This window comes from Polypterus senegalus, chromosome 15 (genome assembly GCF_016835505.1).
Source record: "Polypterus senegalus isolate Bchr_013 chromosome 15, ASM1683550v1, whole genome shotgun sequence".
NCBI classification, from domain to species: domain Eukaryota; kingdom Metazoa; phylum Chordata; class Cladistia; order Polypteriformes; family Polypteridae; genus Polypterus; species Polypterus senegalus.
The window spans coordinates 37,289,575-37,305,042 of record NC_053168.1 but is presented as its reverse complement, the minus strand read 5'-3'; the positions used below and the strand labels follow the sequence as shown (position 1 = coordinate 37,305,042).

Sequence of the window (15,468 nt, the reverse complement as noted above, 5' to 3'; positions counted from 1 at the left end):
CCAATGATAGTGGAGCTTGGTCACATGTATAAATGGTGAAGAAGAGAGGTGGGACAAAACAATTGAAGGGGGGGTATGGGGGCTGCTTGAGCGAGTCCATTTATACAGAACCGCTACAGTGCCATCACCTCATGTTGATCTACAGCACTGGTGTATTATAGTAAGATCTGTATATCTTTTGCAGCCGATGTCACGGCACCCAGACAGAGTGATCTCAAATCCATCAGCATCTCCATTTGTCAGAACAAGCACTAGGCTCAGTAATTAGAATTCCATTGCCATGGAAACCAGTTAAATGCAGGCAGTTAGATTTGCTTAAGAACATCTGCTGCCGATTCAGCAGCAACCTCATTTTACAGTATATCTCTGTCTGTAGCATCTTTTTTTATCCCCCTTTTCTGCATGTACGGTAGCATTATCATATATTATTTACGCTACATGACATGCCTTCCTAAAGGCAAGTAGAGGAATATTTAGTCAACTAGAAAGCAATGAAAAATAAAAAAAGCATTCATGCTTTAATATCATAACACAAACAGAACACATATATTTCTACTATGTACAATGAAGGCAAGGTAATATACTGGATTAATACTATAATACCGGGTTAATTTTAAGATATACTACGTCGTAAGTATTATGAAGACTGAAACAAAAATAGGAGATAAAGCTCTAAACAGGACTTCAGGCCACTGCACCCATAACACACAGATTTAATCTGCTTCTATAGCCGTCAAAGCAACATTGCAGAACCAGAGGAAACAGTATGAAAAGTATCGCAAAAAAAGCTAGATTTGTGGTTGTAATCAAGAGCAGCACATGCTGCAGACATCGAACAGCACACTAGCTGTGTCATACAATTTTGATACTATATTTAGTTATCATAGCATAACTGGAAATGTTTGATTTCTAGCTTAATTGAATCTTACTTTAATGAAAGTTATTATGGAAAGCGACCGCTTCTTTCTACAAAGCCAAACTCTGTAATTATGCTAAAATCTGACGTTTAAAACATAGAACGTTTTTGTAAGCTAATCAGAACTAATTGTTATTGTAGAAAGATAAACCCCTTCCTTTGAAGAAGAGGAAGAAGATGAAATTACGTATGTTTCTTTCTGGTCCAACTTTTTACTAAAGACCAACCTATAACTCTCTTCTAAATTCTCTGCTAAAGGCAAAAGTGTTTGATTCCAATAACGAAAACATATTAATAGCTATAATATTTAATTGTGGCAAAAGCCAGTTCCAAAATTTATAAATGTTGTTATATTGCATTTGCAATATATATATCAGGTGGCCACTTAACAAGGTATATATAATTGTTAATGCCAACAGCCAGCTCATTTAAATAGCCACTTTATGTAGTTTCACTCTATATAACAAGCAGATACGCCAAAAAGTTTAGTTGATGATTTATTAAAATGGAAAGGTTTATGATCTAAGGTAATTTGACCATGCTGTTATTGCTAAGTGCCAGGCCTGGTAGTTTCAGTACCTCACAAACAGCTGCCCTCATGGGATTTCCTTGCACATTTACTCAAATAACAGTTCTAAAATATAGTGTTGAAGACCATCTCTGAATCAAAAACCACCGTGCCAGATTCCATTCATATAATCTAAGAATTGGCTATAGTGAGCACATAATCACCAAAACTAGATGACTGAAGACTGACAACATTACACCCAGTGTAACCAATATTAATTTCAGTTCTAAAAGACTGAAAGCAGGGTTAGAAATTGGCATAAACAGCCTGAATCCAAGGATAGGGTTTGGGCTAGAAGAGATAGTGTAATTGCATGGAGAATGTCTTGTAAGCACATATTAGGCTTCTTTATTTTAACTGGGTATCATTTGAATGTCATGCCATACCTAACCACTGTCAAATGCATTTCAGTCTGCTTCACATGACATCACATTGATTTAAGTGTACACAAATATCCCATATGATTTCCAGATTTGAATGCATTTCAGGTTTCTCTGGATACAAAGCAGGTTCATACCGGGTAGTAGGTGTACCTAATAAAGTGGCCACAGAACGGCTGGAGTAAAAGGAATGTCTTAGGATAAAAGACAAATTCTTACACAAAGTTGGCATATATAAGAATATATTGTATGCAGCAGACTCTTAAGAGGAGATGAAAAGTCTTGAGGACTAACTAAAACAAAGTTGAAACATATCATTAAAGCTTAATCCCAACCCTAGGGACAATGTAACAATATTGAAGGTTCAATTTAATTTCTATAGGAATTTCTAACTAAATCCCTCTCAAAATGTCAATTATCAGTTTAAGTTTAGCCAAACGTCCATAAACACTACATGCTCACGGTGACTGGAATAACTAGCAAAGTGGTAAATATGAAACATTTTAGTAAGAGTGGAATATTACCCTTATCTGAAAAACACAGCTGAACATATTTTCAAGATTAATAATAATCAGGAGGAGGAAGCTCAAATATCAATGGCATATGTAAAGAATCAGCAAACAAATAAAAATCAACTGTTAATAACAATATACTTATAAGGATTTAGATTGCAATATTACCTGTATTCGCAGGATCACAAATAACATTCTGACTGTGGGCGAGGTAAATGCATATCTGATGTGAAAAAAATGGTAGAGGCCATAATTCATACAAAAATGTTAGCAACTCCAACAAATTAAGAGACGTTCACAAAGTCAAATCACAAAGGCATATAAACTAAAATCAGCACCTAAAGCCAGATAGATTTTGCAGCAGATTCCAAAAGGAATACTGAACAACTTTTGGAAAAATTAGAAACAGATAAAACCAGTGCTTAAAGAGTTTGTGAACTGACACTATATAAGGGGTCTTGTTAAAATTTATTTATCCAGAAATCATTTTCATTTGCACATAATGTGAGTTAGCATAGCTGTCAGCACAATGCCAAACTTCAAAAAAGACAAATTTTCCAGAACATCTGTGAACTGGCCCTTAGTGCTTTCAGTTCAGGTCAATTTACAAATCACTCTGTCACTGTGGTTCTTCATCAGTCATCAATTAATTGATCTTCTGAGCCCATTATATCCATCACAAGGTTACAGAGAGATGAAGCCAATCAAGGGAACACCTGACGAATGGCAGGAACAAAACAACCCTGGAGGTGGCGCTAGTCCTTCTAATGACTAATCACATGCAGTACTCTTCTGCAAAACAAATTTTTGATTTCTTGTCTTCTAACTGTGAGAAAAAACTGAGTTGGAAACTCACAGGATTGGTTTTCTTATTTAAAATTCTATTTGATCTTTAAAATAGTTACAAATAAAAGCTGCTTTTATATGTTTATTGTATATATCTACAGTATATCTATATATATATATATATATCTATATATCTATATCTATATATATCTATATATCTATATCTATATATATATTTATATATATATATATTTATATCTATATCTATATATTTTAACCCTTGCCAATTTTGCCCAATGGAGCAATGATTCGAAACACTCATATTGGGGGTATCTTGATCTTACATTCAATCAAAATAAATAAGTAAATAAAACAACCTTTCAATTATAGGAGCAAATAAATTTATTTGGACATATGATGCTAATAACAGCAGTCAGACAGTTTTTCGTTTTATGGACTTTCCATAATCAAAAAACACATCCATAATCGCAAGATTAAATCACAATTTCCTAATGGATTACTAATGGCTTCATAAGGTCAGTCAAAGACTTTCCTTGAAGTGAGAGTATTGTTTGTTTGTATAGGAAGAAGGGACACGTATGAGGCTAAACATTATTAAAATATGTTAAGTCTTTAATTCTCATTAACGCTGATGAACCTTCAGCTAACTGAATTGTTTTTCAGAACTTATTTAAATATTAGACGCTAATACATAACAAACTAGAAAAATCATAAAGGACAGAATCACTTTTAAGGAAATAAAAAGCCATGTTTCCAATATGTAATAAGATTTCTTGATAACACTTGTGTCAAAAGCACACCTCTTTCCTGTTGCCTCAGTTAGAAGAATAATAAACAGGTAAGAGATAATTGCTGGTGCACATGAGAAGAAAACGGCCAGAAAAATTTCCAAGCTGAAGAACAAGAGGTAAGACAGAATGTTCAAACAAAGGAACAAATATGCATGTCAGTGCAGAGTTTATTCACACCAGAATGCATCATGACTGATGTCATATTTGCCACAATCAGAATGGTAATAATGGTGAAGAGAATATCAAAGTGTATTCCTTTTAGGAACAAAAAAGAGTGAACTCAGTGTGGTATGGTATGCCTGAGCTGCTTTGCTAGGCTTTTGCCTCAATTTTATTACAAACAAAACGCTGTGAGGTTAATTTGTAGTGACAGCAAATTAAAACAAGTAAAAAATATATTCATGACATAACACTCAGAGACTTAACTGTTTTAGTTTAAATTTTCTAATGATTTCATCAAAAATTAGCTAACACATTTTGTTTACTAACTGTTTTTGTAACAGTGAGTCACATACAAAAATAACAATGGTAACAGTATGCGATTACATGTGTTTGTAGGGTAAGTAAAATAATGCTTTTAACATGAAAACAGAGCTCAGATCGGCTTGTGGATGCTTAAAATATTTTTTTTAACAGAGAGCAGATTCCAACTCAAGTGATGAAAAAATGACATATTTATTTATATTTATATATATTTCCAGAGAATTTAAAAAATATATGAAAATATTTTTTCAAACCAAGTTTTTGAATTTTCAAAATTTTGTGGACTGCTCTATATTCAAGAAATCTCAATTAAAACTAAAAAAACACTTTCAAGATGAATACGTTTCCCAGATTTTAACAGAATCAGTCCACTAAGAGAGAGTTGTTTCATATGCATGGACAGACAGACATGACAACAACAGAAGGTACTTTTATTATTATATGTAAGCTCCCTTAAATTTTGGTATAAAAGTTTGGATGCCTATACATTTGCAGAAACTTACTGTCTATGTGAAAATAATTTAGCTCCCAATCAATAAGAAGCACTATAATTTTACACAGATAAAATAAAATTCAGTTGAAAGCCAAATGAATATGAATTCTGCAGAATTAACAATTCTGTTTAAAAGCTAAATAAGGCTGATGGGCTTTGTTGCCAACCATTAAGAAATGTACTGTTGTCTCTTCCAACTGCCCCCATCCACCCCAATCCTAATCAAACAAAGCCTAGAATAGAGTTATTGAATATTTAATTATATTACATTATCATTAACCAATGATTTCATATTATAGTAAATCGGTTTTATTAAAATAATGTATTCAGTGATTATCATTTCTAAACATTTAAGTTGGAACCTTTATAAACAGTATCAATTAAAGGTAACAGAAAAGGGCACAGCGTCACACAATCAAAATGGATACATACAATTAAAATGTCTCAAATTCTATTTTATGTCTGCATGCATGCATGCATTATAGAAAAGTTATCATTTATTAATTTTACAGACTCACTAAATCCCATTTCTTCAATATATTACATACTATATCAAAAACACAAGTTAAGTGATTTAAAGTTTTTAAAAACTATTCTTTAAAGTTTTTTAAAAAAAAACAAAGGTTAAGTTTTTCAGAATGGGCATGGATCAAGGTGTGCAATACTTCTATGTTGTAGCCCATAGTCCTTTGTAATTTTTTTATGTGAATCATCATGTCCATACATACGTAAATGACTGTCAACATAACAATTGTACATTGTGTCAAAACATCTTCGACTCAGCAAGACCAGAAGCAAACAAGGCCCAATGACAGGAAACCCTTGAGACATCCACTCTCACAACACTGAACAGAATTGCTGACCTACAAGTCAGCGCATTTACCACAGAACTACCACGCCAAGAATAGCATCCTGACAGCTAATGAATCTTCCCACAATCCATCTTCTTAACAGCTTCTACTGCAACTTTCATCAGCAAGTGTCAAAAAACAACCTGCTATTTCAGCCAGCTAGCAACAGGGAGGCACCTTATCTACTAAACGAAGACATTTCACTCGATGAAGAGGGCTCAGTGACCTCCTTCAGCATGTGACATCCATACTGTATATTAATACCTTTCACAAAATAATTCAAGGCAAAGCATGTTTACAGATATGCTACTGCTTTATTTGCTGTTCTGACATTTAAGTAGCCGCTCAGATAAGAATATTGTGTGGCAATGATCACAACAGAAAATTTGAGAGAGAATAGAGTCTATGCTGCCCTAGCAGCTACAGATGCATGATGGAAACCAACCCTGGAACTCAAATCAAATCAAACCAAACCAAACCAATTTACAGTCACCATTTAACCTAACCTTGCACATATTTGAGATTTGAAAGGAAAATTGGGGCATCATAGACATGGGCAAATGTGCAAACTTTTACAACAGCGGTGGTTGGGCCAGGACTCAAGCCCAGTACTATGGAGCAATATCTCCTAAAACTCCACTATCATTTAAAGTATTAAATAGCATTATTATATAGGTACAGAACAGTGATCACAAAATTAATCCAATTTACATTAACAGGAATATTGAGTTTTTTATCATTTGAGCTCACTCAATCTTGTGAAGAAGGTAGGTTTGAAATAATATATGTTTTAAAATTTTATTATATACTGGCCGAAGCCCGCCGTAGCATATGGCGGTGTAAGAATAGGAATGGAAAATGGTGAGAAAGGAATTCAATATAACAAAGGCTTAGGAAACCACCGTCGCAGTATAATGAAAATAGCAAGGAGCGCAAACCAATACCAATGGTCGAGAGAGTACCTTCCTGTAGCAGGCTACGGAAAACATAGACATATAGAGAGAGACGCCGCATTCACTGTGTTGCCCAGTCGACACGATATGTCAGCACGTCCGTCCTATTGCGAGTGGTAAAAGTGCTATTTAAACTAATACAGGTAGACGTGGAAATTGGGTTTTCTGATGAAAAAGCAATAACGTTTTAAACAGTATCATTTACATACAACAGATTTTGGTGAATCATTTACATGGAATTATTTATATCAATTTATACACTAAATGCGTGCCTATCCCACGGTCTTAGAGTTGGTGGTCGGGCTCTCTGTCTTGCATGCACTGTCTGTCTCGCTTGCCCTTAGTTAGAGTTGGCGGGCGGGGTTCTGTCGAGTGTATCCCATGGTCTTAGAGTTGGCGGGAGGGGCTCTGTCTTGCTTGCGCTCACTGTCTTGCGTGCCCTCAATGTCTTGCTTGCGCTTAGTGTCTTGTGTACCCTTAGTGAATTATATATATAGATTACTAAACAAACCACTTAAATAAACTCTAGTCATTTTTTTTTAAAACAGAATAGAAATTTTGTTTTTCTGAAATATATATTTAAAATTCTTCTTTTGATAACTGAAAAGTTTAAACATGTTGTAGCCAGGGGGAAACAGTAATGATTCCAGTATTTCATGGATAGGTTCACACCAAGGGTGCACTCAAAGCTCGGAAAAAAAGCCTGTGGATCCCAGAAACATGAGGAAGTTGAGAGACTAGCTTGCAGATCGCACATGTGACTGTACAGGTGAGAATGGCTTACTTAGGTTATTCAAGAAGCTTTGGTTGAAAGGAGGACATTTGAAGGGTTCAATACAAGGTATTACCGCAGGCATATGAAGAAGAGTGCCATGTGGAGAAGAGAGTAATAGTTTCGTAAATGTGACAGGTTTTACATGTGATTCAAATCAAATAGCGAAAAACAGTATACAGTATATCCATTTAGTATTTTCAAGAGAGGTTGTCATGCAACAAGTGAAAAACAAACCTTTCATAAAATTCCTAAACATGAGTCTCTTAACACTCTAAATTAAACAGTATGAGTTGCTACCTTTTGCAGACTCGGTGCTCATGGCAAGAGATTTACAAACTTGCCATGCAATTAGAATAAGACTGATAATGTATCACTTTTTTTCTTCCATTTTAACAAGTATCCTGAACTGAGGTAAATTTATACACATTAAATATATTTTCAGTACTAAGTAAGAAATAATGAAAACCAATAGATATTTCAGCCCAAATGAAAACAAATTGTATTTGAACACTTCAGAATAAAATAAGTTTCTACTACATCATATCAAGGTTATTAACAAGGTTAAACTGCAATACAAGTTCCTCACAAATTTCTAGGGCTATTGCTTCATTATTTTAAAAAAGCAAAATCAGTTTATGAAAATGAACAATATGAATTTGTGTCTGACTGCTTTATGGCGCAATTGTAGAGTCTTCGCCTCTAACGCCGACATTCGCGGTTCGATTCCCGAGAGGGGGTGTACTGAGTATGTACGCGCGCTACCCGATTCATTTTGGGCAGCACGGTGGCGCAGTGGTAGCGCTGCTGCCTCGCAGTTAGGAGACCCGGGTTCGCTTCCCAGGTCCTCCCTGCGTGGAGTTTGCATGTTCTCCCCGTGTCTGCGTGGGTTTCCTCCGGGCGCTCCGGTTTCCTCCCACAATCCAAAGACATGCAGGTTAGGTGGATTGGCGATTCTAAATTGGCCCTGGTGTGTTTGTGTGTGTCCTGTGGTGGGTTGGCACCCTGCCCTGGATTGGTTCCTGCCTTGTGCCCTGTGTTAGCTGGGATTGGCTCCAGCAGACCCCCGTGACCCTGTATTCGGATTCAGCGGGTTAGAAAATGGATGGATGGATGGATGGATGCTTTATGGCGTTTTGTGCCTTAAATATTTACACTTGTCAGTTGCGAAGTATAAGTTACAATGTAAAATAAAGTTAAATGTGATAACATATGTATTATCTACTAATATTGCTTCTGCACAGAATTATCAAATTCCTTTGCATTTGACAATCTGAAAACAAATACAAACACAAACTTAAGGGTATGTCAGACTTGGTGACTGCAGTTGCTGATCTCACTGACAGATTTTGTCAGTTTAAAAGAATGAAAATCATTGGGCATATTAAATTTGGCAACTCCAAATTTGTTGTGTTTGCACCTTTTATTTGACTGCAATAAACGTGCTGTCTGACAGAGCCAGAGCTCTACAAAGGGTTAAAAGGTATGGCGAGTTCAGCCACAATCTTTGCCCTTTTTTTTCCTTATCAATTGTGGAATGTAAAACACAAGACATCAGAAAGATGAACCTCTCTTCTGTTTGTGTGGTCCAAAACACTTGTGTTACTTATTCCTTGTAGCAGCATTAATACCATTGTACTTTGGGTGAGCACTCATTGGTTGTCAGCTCTTACACACACAGAGCCTGCCCCTATGACTTAAGACAAAAATCACTTGTCTGATTTTTTTGGAGCAAGCCGCAGGGCAGTTGGAGTGAATAACTAGGTATGTCAGACTACAACCTCATACTTCTTAAGAATACTGTATTTTAATCAATCAATCTTTATGCCTTAAAAAGTACTTCATATGATAGAATACACAATCTCAGGATGCTTTATGGAGCAGACAAGAATAGATTCCAAAATATAAAAAAATGCCACAACTAATAATAACTTGTTTGAAATTAAAAGCTAAATGTATGTAAGGACACACTGAATAGTACGGTGGAATAGCACTTACAGAAGCTCACAAAATATTATATTTAAGAATAAGCATTGCAATGAAAAAAAAAACTGGAGTAAATCTGGTGCATGATTTGAAAAAAGGTTTATTATTTATAGTTTGTGACCATGTTTATGTCTGACACTGTGATGAATGTGCAGTCCTGCTCATTTTCCAGATACAGCGTCCTCTGGGAGTTCACTGTGCAGCCTGCATGACAATTTCTGTCTGTGCAGAATGGGCACATCTCATAAGGGAGATGGTGCAGAGAGTCACTGAACAGAAATCAATCCAAAAGCAGCAAATATTAGATACTTTATGCTTTGATGAAATGATATTACATTAGAGGAATGCTGCTTGGGTATTTCTCTTCCTTGCTTTAGGACACACACTGTCTTTACCGAGTTCTTTATTATTGTGGGTTGATTGCTTATCATGATGCCTGTTATTCTGAGTTAACCTCCCAGTGTGCCACATCCTTCTTTCCCACTTACCACATGATATCCTTACACTTGCATTATCTGAAGAAAAGCAAAGTGTAAAGAGACTGTACTTTGCAAAGATAAATGCCATATTACACTTACAATGGTATTCTCAGGAAAACAGTCTCAGTGTGTGGACATCTAAAATGTAAGCAATTTCCAGTAGAATATTCTGTACTCAACTGGGTCACAACAAGATTTTAAAATATTTGAGAAATTACAATATATCATTAAGGTAATGCAGAAATATTATGTTTTTCTGTTTTGGCAGCATGACTGGAGACAATGAAATGCAAACTGGCATTTTACTATAATCTTTAAATAATTAAATGGACTAGGTTTATTACATGGCCAGCAGCCATACATCCTGCACTTCGCAACAAGTATTTCATATGCATGAATGGGAGACCATCTTGGAAAAGCCTGGCTTACTTACTGCTAGGTGGTGGTTACACTGTGGTCTGTGTGTGGATCCTAATGCTGAAGAGCAGTGACGGGGAAACAGTGCTGTAAAAATTGGTACCATCTTTCATATGACACATAAAATTGAGGTCCTGACTCTCTTTGGTCATAAGAGATCCCAGGGCATCTTTCAAAACAGAGGTATCATATTTTCCGATGTTGTTTGTAAATTCCCCACAGACTGGTCATGCTGGCCCCCTCATCATTCCCCAATGTTTATTGACTATCTCTCTCACCTTTTTAATATTCATAATAGATAATGTGCCGTGATCTTACTAGCAGAAAACTGGGTGCAATCACATCATCCAGATGGATGCTACACATTGTTGGTGGTTGGCGTTCACCTATTTTCTATATAAAGTACATTAGTAAAGTGATACATAAATATAATTCATAAATTAAAGTCAAAGATTACATTAATAAAATTTGGCACCTAGAAAATACAGTAAAAAGTAGGAGAAAAGGACAGTATGAACTTAAACGAGTATAGTTTAAAGTAAAATGTGTTCATTTTCATATGCTAACATTCATTGTTGAAATAATTATTTCAATACTGTCAGTTTTATGTCAATTACAACTACTCAGACAAGCAGATTTACAAGGGAGTCTTTCTGTCTAGATGTGGTGCAAGCTGGATATTTATCTATGGCACCTGTCTTAAGGTGGACTTTGCTGATCCAAGAAAAATATTTATATTCAGGCTGCAATGTGCAGGGTTAAGCACATTGGAAGACTGAGTGCACATGGTAAGAAAACATAGTGAAAAGTGTCAAATAAACATCAGAACAGATTTATTGTTTTTATAAAAACAGAAAACAAAATATACTGCTAATTCAGTTATTATTTAAAAATCAAAATGCACTTTTTGTAAAAGGGTAAAAACACGTAAGTGGGTCATCCTAGACGATGCCTTAACAGACGGTATGCATACAGCCAAAAATAGGTTTGTCTGAACTAGCACTCGGAGTCTAATTCAAATAGTATTCTTTTAATCTATTTTATCAATAAAATGAGGAAATGAACATGTTGTTATTACTGTCAGGAAACTAAGGACTAAAATGTACTCATTTATGCCCACAGTGTAAAGGTGCAGTGAAAGATTAGTTTTCTGTCAATCTTCCAAAGCCCCAGATCCACTAAACTTTTTCACTGCTTATTGAGAGACATATTCTTTCAGCTGCACAACCCATGTGGGTATTCTTCAGTGTTTTATCACATCGAGACATGCAAGATAGAAGCTGGCAACTCATATTAGAAATTACAAAGGCAACTTTACCTTTGGTGAGTTGCAACTTGAGAAAAGTGTATAGCAATTTTGATGTGAATGCCTGCAACTGCCCGATAGCAAGTATTTGCTTAAAAACAAAACAAGAAGATCAGAAAAAATGCTCAGCTTTCACCTGTATTGCTGAACTTGAATTGTTCTTACATATAACAATTTCTGGTATTTCACATGTATTGTTCAGAATACTTAGCTACAATTATAACTGACAAGTTGTTAAAGCCTCATTAGTTTCAAATAGCCTTATTTAAAATTGTAAATGCCAATTTTTAATGCAATTATACCCTACATTATACAGCTACATTATTTACTAGAAAATTAGCATTATGCTTAAGTAAGTATCACATTAATGTCAAGCACTATTTGCTATTTTAGTAAAAGAAGAGAATATTTTCCTTAAGATGTCTGAACACAAATAGTCATTGTAAGTGAATTTATCAGGATAAAAGGTAGAACTTCAAAGAGAATTAAGATTTTGTTTGTGTCTGCCTTGCAGACAGCAGAGTTTAAAAGTATACAGTATTCTAATTTATTTAATATTAATATATAATTTGATGTTTCAGACCCACTGTCCGCTATAAGGAATTAATTTCAAGATTATAAGCGTACAGTATACACTGGTATATATACTGGTATTGAAAAAGAACCACAAAATACAAACAGTATGTTCTCAGAAATTTTAGGAGTATTCAGCCTGTTTGGAGGTAGTGAGGATGGGGGGTATGAATGACAGTACTATATTACCCAGCAGGTATTCTGGGAAACTGGGTAGAATAAATAGCCTATTTTTTTCTGAATTTATGTAGTGAGCTGTTACCAGACTTTAGTAGTAGCCTTTGTCCAAAAGAAGCATCATGTTTGAATACAAGGTTGTCCCTTAAGTATAACTGGTACCTGAGAACCTTGGGCTAAAGGTCAAAAATCCACCTTGTAGTTATGTCTTCTGGACACTTATATAAAAGGAATGCTCAGCTATCAGCTCACCATCACTAGCTGGTGAATTGGCTTTGACTGCCAGAGTATCATCTGGAAAGAGCCAAGAGGCCAAGATGTTATGCAATGAGCATAAGAGCATGGACTGGAAAAAAACAGGACTCAGAAACAAACAGGAATTATAACAAGGAGACAACAGATCAAATCAACGAAACCCAAAATGTAATCCTAACTTGTAGGGTTAGGGGATTTAAACTGGTGTATCCTGTTTCCAGTCAAGGCGAATAACTTCTGGGTTCTTAGGTGTCTGTTTCAGAAAAGGTGTTTTCAGGTTTGGGTTTCTTTTAGTGATTGTACTTGTACTTTACATATCGTTCTCTGTGCTTAGTTATCATTATCTTTATAAAGTTGATTTCACCGCTTATCATTGTGTTTTAAATCTAGCAGTCCACCCACGTCTTTGTTTGTATGTCTGCTACTGGTCTGTTTAACGAGTACCACCCCTTGCTTTGTGGCTCTCAACTGGGCTCAATGCTGCTCCCTAATTAAGGAGACTTAGGGCGCTGTTGCGTATGCATCAGTGCAAGTGTCAGCCTCTGTGTGCAGCCCTCCTCATATGAAGACCACAAGCCTACCTGTGCTAGTCCACCAGACACTCCTACTTGACTAAAGTACTGTTCTTGTGTTTTCCTGTCAATGTCGTCTTCAACATGTGTCAACAATACACTCCCATTATTAATAGAAGACATTTTTCTCGCCCCTTTAGCAGGAGAGGGTGAAACCCAGACAACCTTCATCCACTGCATTAAGCCACCACTTCAGATACTGTCTTCTCCTTTGGCTTGTGGAACTGCCAATCTTTGATTTGAAAACACCGTAACACAGACACCACTTTCCTCTGCATTCAAATTCTCCCACTCCTGCCAATCCATTGGTAGTGGTGGGGGGACAGATATTCTTACATCTAAGAGCTGGAAATTCACCCCTCTGGGTAATGTATGCAACTTTATTACTTTTGAATACCTTGCTATTACTGTCTGTCTCCTTTCCAATTAACATGACTATTGCTGTTGTTTACTGCCCTCCGGGTTTGCTCAGGATCTTCCTTGATGAGCAGGATGGACTGCTCTCTTCCCTCCCAGATGACAGAAGCCCACTTCTAATTTTCGGGTACCTGAACATCCACCTGGATAGCCCTCTTTCCTCCTTCAACATCACACAGCTCCACACCCCACCAATTCACAAGGCCAGCAATCTGCCTGACCTCATTCACTCACACAAATGCACTCCCACAAATACCAACTGTCACTCCTCTACACATGTCTGACCACTTTTTCTTTCAGTTCTCCTTGCGGTTTCCCTCTTCTCTGTTTTCTCCTCACACCAAATATACTTCTGCTGTCACCTCCGCTCCCTCTTTCCCACTCATTTCTCTTCCAAAGTTTTCTCTGCTATCCCTCCCCCTGACTATTTCTCCTCTCTCGACACCAACAGTGCCTGCCACAGACACCCTATTTCAATTCTGTTGTCCTGTCTTGATAAGGTTTGTCCCCACTCATCTAGGCATGCACATAAAAGACCCTCCTGTCCCTGGTTTTCAGAAGCACTCCGCAATTAATGGACCAATCTCAGGACAGCCAAAAAGAAACAGAGGAAGTCAAAGGCTCTGATAGACCTGGCTAGGTATCAATCCATCCTCACATTGTTTTTATTGCCACCATCAACACTAAGGTAAAGTTCTAGGAGGCTAGAAATAACAGCACCACTGACACATGCTCTCTATTATCGGCATTCGCTTCCCTTCTGAACTCTCCTCCACCTCCTCCCCCAACTTCCTTGTTTAAAGACTTTGCCACATTTTTTCAGGATAGAGTGGCTACTATCAGCACTCAGTTCTCACCCTTGCCACTCATCATTCCTCCTTCCAAACATCACCCAACATTCTCCACATTCTCTTCACTCTCTGGCACTGATGTTTCCAAACCACCCCTGCCTCCAATCACCCAACTATGTTTCTACTCAACCCTGTCTCCTCACATCTCCTTCTGACCATCTCTCCCTCACTCATTCCTATAATTACACACATCATTAAAACCTCATTCAGCTCAGGCACATTTCCTACCATCTTCAAACATGCTCTGATAACCCCACTTCTCAAAAAACCAACACTCAATCCATTCCAAGTTAACAATTACAGGCCGTACTTTCACTTCTTTCCAAAATACATGAACACACTGTTTCTAACTAGGTCTTTGCCTTCATTGTACAGAATGGACTGCTTGATACCAACCAGTCTGGCTTCAAGCGGAACTACGTGACTAAGATGGCTATACTTGTTTGAGCTACCAACATTTCATCGGTCCTGATCCTGCTATATCTCTCTTCTGAATCTGACATGGTCAACCACAACATCCTTCTTGCCGCGTCCTCTGACAGTAGCATCAGATGGTGTCAGTCCTACATCTCAGGCCAATCCTACAGTGTGTCCTGGCAAGGAGAGTTGTGAAAGATTTATCAGACACGCACAGGTGTACCCCAAGGATCGGTGCTGGGTCCTTTACTTTTCTCTCTGCACACCACCTCACTGGGCTCTATCACCCAGTCCCATGGGTTCTCTTATCAGTGCTATGCCAATGATACACAGCTGTACCTGTTATTCCATCCAGAGGACAATACGATATCACCTAGAGTCACAGTGGTCAGACCTAATCAGCCAGCTGCTCAGTTGGGTCATTGGATGCCATACCATGTTGAAATCAAGGTTCTGAAATGTGTTCTTCCACATCATTTTCCACTAACATAG

General features: G+C 36.9%; 1 protein-coding gene across 4 annotated transcripts in view; it reads right to left on the bottom strand.

Annotated features, from left to right (window-relative positions):
* Positions 1–15,468, bottom strand: part of elmo1 (engulfment and cell motility 1 (ced-12 homolog, C. elegans)) — a 530,141-nt gene that overhangs the window by 159,547 nt on the left and 355,126 nt on the right. The gene's annotated exons all lie outside the window — the stretch shown is intronic.